This window comes from Tiliqua scincoides, chromosome 1 (assembly GCF_035046505.1).
Source record: "Tiliqua scincoides isolate rTilSci1 chromosome 1, rTilSci1.hap2, whole genome shotgun sequence".
NCBI classification, from domain to species: domain Eukaryota; kingdom Metazoa; phylum Chordata; class Lepidosauria; order Squamata; family Scincidae; genus Tiliqua; species Tiliqua scincoides.
The window spans coordinates 38183656-38188938 of record NC_089821.1 but is presented as its reverse complement, the minus strand read 5'-3'; the positions used below and the strand labels follow the sequence as shown (position 1 = coordinate 38188938).

Genomic DNA, 5283 nt, shown 5'->3' with positions numbered 1-5283 from the left:
ATTTTTACTTCATTCTGGATCCCTCTTACAAAAAGTTCTCAAATATTTTCCAACTGCAGAACACATGAAACCACAAAATAACATATTAAATTCTCATTTCATTATGCTCAGCTCATCTTGGATATACAGTATATGGCCAAACACCATTCAATATGATGAGATCCCTGGACCATCATCAGCTGTCTAAATTGCTGTATACTGTTTGCAGTCCAGTGCTACCACCTTCTTGGCTGATATCCCATAACTTTCACCAGGCACTCCAGGGTACGGCTTAAGTATATTGTATTTTTTTTTCATTTTCCTATACTTTGCAGTTCATGTTAATACCTGTGCCAACCAAGTCTGAGAGATATATTGGGGAAGAGCCACTGCTCAGACAGTCCTGTGATAATATGAAACAATATTTTAAAGAGCAGATATTACAGGGGAGACCTACTTGGCTCCAGTGTAGTGTTTATTGTCTCAGCGGTTTGAGCCAAGGTGTGACCACTTTATGAAATGAGGATAGCAAGCTATTCAACATATATCCTTACATGCTTGTCAAGAATGGCACACTGTGACTTCTTATGAGGAGGAAAAAAACTGTTTAGAACTGAAATTGTTATATCAATATGGTTTAAATTTTCTTACAGACCAATACACTGTCATGAAAAGATCTGAAAGGTGTCACTCACTCAAAAATGCCCTCTCAGAAATACTGAAATATAGAAATAAATATATTTGGCATATAGAAGATTACATTTAAAAGTTATCGTTCAAATGTCTTCCACTAAATATTTCATTTTCCACCTTACTAATGGGCAGCCCAATGTTACCCTGCACATGCCTGATCTCGTCTGATCTCGGAAGCTAAGCAGGGTCAGGCCTGGTTAGTACTTGGATGGGAGACCGCGTGAGAATACCGTGTGCTGTAGGCTTATACCATAGTCTTTCGAGACAGAAGGTTGCCAACCAATCCTAACCTGTACTGGAATAGGCAGGCCACAGTGACCTGCCTGTGCTGTATGTAGTGCAGGTTAGGTTATTTAGTATAATAACCATTTAGTTATTTGATTTTTCTCTGTAAACCGCTTTGTGAACTTTTAGTTGAAAAGCGGTATATAAATACTGTTAATAAATGTTAATAATAATTAGGTGCAGGCTGGTGGTCAACTCGGGTAAGGGGATATTTTTCCCCTTACTCCACATCCCACCTCCCTCCCAGGCCCAATTCACCTTCCATTCCACCCTCCCGCTACCCAAAAATGAAATGCCCTACTGCCATGCTCTCCCACTCCCGGCACCACCCAGCTCAAACCTACTGACTTTGTTCAAAGTGTTTTGGAATTAACTGAATGCCACAGTAATGCATTGTGAGCCCAATGCTATGCAGGATTTATGCATTTAAGGGTTGATAACAGTGGAACAGAGGCGGCAGTGCTAGAGGCGACAGAGGTAGCAGTGCCACAACCCTGCCAACAGATCCCACCGTGCTCATGAGACAAGGTAAGGCAGCAGTGGGGGTGGGTGGAGAGGGAGCAAAACTGGGCAGGAAGGAATGGGGCAGGGAGGTGGAGGGACAGGTAGATCAAGTTTTGGTGGCATGTGCAGGATCTTATCCCCTCTTTTTCAAGCCTCCTTCCCTTTCTTCTCTTCAGACTTGTGCCAGCAAAGGGATGGAAGAGACCCATTGTGAATCAAGAGGCTTCCCCTTTCCCCTCTGAAGCCTCCTGATTTGTTCCCCTCCATGCTGGATATGATACATGCCTTTTTGAGGCAGCTTCATTGGTGGGGAGGATAGGCTTGGGCTGTGTGTGTTGAAGTATCAGTAGATGGAGCTGTTATAACATCAACTCTCATTAAAAGAGTGGCAAATACAGTGGGCAAGGGTTTGGTTCCAGAAGCCCTCCCCCACAGGTAAGGAATTCCCTGGATGCTGGGGTCCCAAAGCTCACACAATTACTTCTCTGGAGCCTCTGGATGCCTCTCTTGGGTTGTGCTGAGCCAGCAACCCATTCTATTGGCCTCCAAAATAACCTCAGAATGGCCCACAGAAGCCTCCTAAAGCGACTTCCAATCAAAGTGTAAGTTGTCTCCGAAAACTGGTTATAGCTTCTGGAGGCCATTCTGAGGCCCACAGAGGCCAATAGAGTAGGTTGCCAGCCTGGCACAACCCAGGAAAGGCCTCAAGAGGCTCCAGGTGAGTCTCTGGAAGCACCCATGTGGACCCTCTATGTACACAGTTGGCTAAATCCATGGATATGGGTCCCGCAGATGCAGAGTGTCCACAGTGATGATTGTGATGCAGCACACAAAATGACCGGCAAATTTAAAAGGTGGGCCCTTCACATTAAACCTGTTACTAAATAAACTGCAAACTCTTGATTCCAGTATATAGTAAAGTCTGTTAAACAAAGCCTCATTCCTAAACTCAAATGCCTTTCAGTGAAAGCAGAGGTAAGAAGCCGTGGTTGCAGAATCCGATTTGCTTGTGAAAACCTTTTCTTTGTACTTTAAAGCACGCCATCAGTTACTGTTCCCTGCTACTCTATTTGCTTTTCACGGGTCTGCATTAACATTCATTACTTTGGGGTGAAAGATTTCCCAGATATGATACAGCTGAGATGTCCATTTCCTACGGTAAATATACATTGTTGTTTAAGATATATTCATAGATTAACTAAAGCGCAAGGATTTGTTGCAGAATGGAGAATCTATTTTCTCTTCCTACACCAGGGAAATCAGTTTCAGGATGCTTATTATTCTGAGTTTTACAATTATTAATCCACCAGCTTGTCAATGGACGAGTAGTTTTCAGCATCTTTTCTATCAGGGTATCATTACTTCCTCTTGGAAAGGGCTGCAAAACAAATAAAAGAAGTAAATGGAGGAATCTCACAAGGTTTAGAGCTAAAATGTTTGAAGTAAAAAATGGGGAAAAGGACATGGTTCAAAGGATGTAGGCCTATTTAAGAGCTCTGAGCACATTAATGTTCTGTAGTTATTCCCCCACCCCCTGTTCACAGCCAAACTGCAAAACTCAGCTATGCAAGACCTTCCAGAGTTCCCTGTCCTTTATAGAAAGTCTCACAAGTATGAACAGTCCAAGGTTTCTACTTTCAGTGGTGGGGCAGCCTACAAGTGCCACAGTAAAAGAGGCTGCCATACGTACAGCCCAATTCTACCTAACTCCCTAAGTAGCAATGCAGCTGTGCCAATGTGATGTCTGCTGTATCTCATGTGGGAGTGTAGACATGCTGAGGCACAAATGTTCCCTTGGTGTAAACCCCTGCTGCTGCCATGGGTCTACTCGGACCTGTTCATGTTGGCTGGCACAAGTCCATATTGACCCGGAAAGGAGAATCAGGCCCAGGAAGGCGGACAGGATTTGACGGACACCACTGACACTGAACCTGCTCCCTTCCCAGGACTGATCTGCACTCCTCTCTGCCCTGTTGCCTCCTCTTTCTGCCCCTCCATCCCATCCCAACTGTGTAAATGGCCCATAGGATTCCTCTGGTAATCTGTCACCATATGAAAGGTTACCTACCCATAATGGGGTTTACTGAGGTTAGAAATGAGGAGGAACTCCAGAAGACAAAAGATGTCATTGTATTTGAAGTTTCCTCTGTATAACACCATAAAACGCAATACACCAATCTTGTTGCTTCAAAACGTCCATATTGATCACACTTGGCAAGCATAGCCCCATTATTTCTGAAAGCTCCAGATGCGACTTCTCTTCATTCTGTTTCAATACACTTAATGGAGGTTGAACGTGTGAACTCATTAAATTTTTTAAACAAAGTATTTGAGATAAGAACATTTCTCCTGAGATAGCCAATTCACACATGCAAGCCATCATCGACAGAGGATACAGTCAATGAGTAAATGACTTCTATGTATGAACCAGCCCAAAGTTCCCCATTTTTAGTTGGATTAAAAAGATTCCAAGTAATGTTTTGATAACTTTTCTCTCCTCTTCCCCTTGCAGGAGCACCAATTCAAGCATTCTGTTTCTGCTTTGCTGCCCCTTTCTTTCCCTGATGTTGTAACACAGAATTTTTTTTTTACTGCAACATAACATTCATAGAACAACCTGATCCTTAGCAGGACCAAGCACTACATAGAATGCCAAATGTCCTGTATCTTGCCTGGACTCCAGTACTTGCTTTGTTGGTTGGTACTCTTGAGTGGAGGTAGCTAGTACAGTCCAGATGGGCCTCCACATATGGTAGCTATTAGCAGCCTCCTCAAAGATTCGGATGAGTAACTGCCCTAACTACTCTCATGCATTCCTGCAAACGACATTCTCAACTAGTACAAATCACAACGAATGCTGAGGAGGGCCATCTGTAGGCATGACCCAGCTCCAAGTTGTAGGAGCTGCTGTCTAACTGAAGTCCTTATGGAGCTGTGAGAATAGTTCAATACCATGCCACCGTGCATGTTCTCATTGTTTACTACAGTTTTTCTGTATATAGCAACTACAGAAACTCAGCATGGCTGAAATGAGCAGTAGATATAACTGTTTTCATCTACTGCCTGTTTCTATTAGTAGATTCAGAAAAATACCTACTCTTGAAATGCACAGAGGACAGGGACACTAGTCAAGGAAGAGGATGTGGCCCGTATCTTTAAAAATTCTTCAGCAGTGAAAGAGAATAAAGTTTATGTGCCTTCCATCATGCTCTTCCACCAGTCCCTCCCTCCACCTTCCAGGCTTTCTCATCCACTGTCGCTTTCCCCAGGGGCAAAGCAGAACAGAAGAAGAGATAGGGATAGGATAGGAGCCCAGCAGAAGACACCCACTGTAAAGGCATGGGCACCTTTAAAGACTTTGGGAGTAAGATTGGCAACTTAACTTACTTAAGACTGGCAAAGATGCTAGAAGATATCTGAATAATTTTATTTTTTATGCTCCATGCCCTTTTTATAGTATTGAGGAGGCTCTAAATCAACTGCTAGTAGTTATATTTTTAAAGGGTCTCATACTCAGATTATGGCTACTATTTATTATTTTTAGAGCAGCACAGGTGCACAGGGCATTTTACAGACCGATAAAAAGGAATGTTAAGAAAGGAGAGGATCTGCATTTTTTTGTTTTGTTTTACACGAGTCAGCCATGAACTCTTTAGCAGGGTCTTTGAGTTGGTTTTTACAAAAGAAAAGAAAATTGATGCGCAAATGGAGCTGGAGGCAGAAAATTGGCAGAAAACCTGAAAGAATGATCCAGTCCTTTAATCAATATAGAAAAATTGTATTACACAATTTTACCCAGATGGAACATGACCCCCTTCTGCT

The 5283-nt window shown here is 42.8% G+C and overlaps 1 pseudogene; it reads left to right on the top strand.

Annotated features, from left to right (window-relative positions):
• Nucleotides 1-796: 796 nt before the first annotated feature.
• On the top strand, nt 797-917 carry LOC136637944 (5S ribosomal RNA; annotated as a pseudogene).
• The last annotated feature ends 4366 nt before the right edge of the window (nt 918-5283 follow it).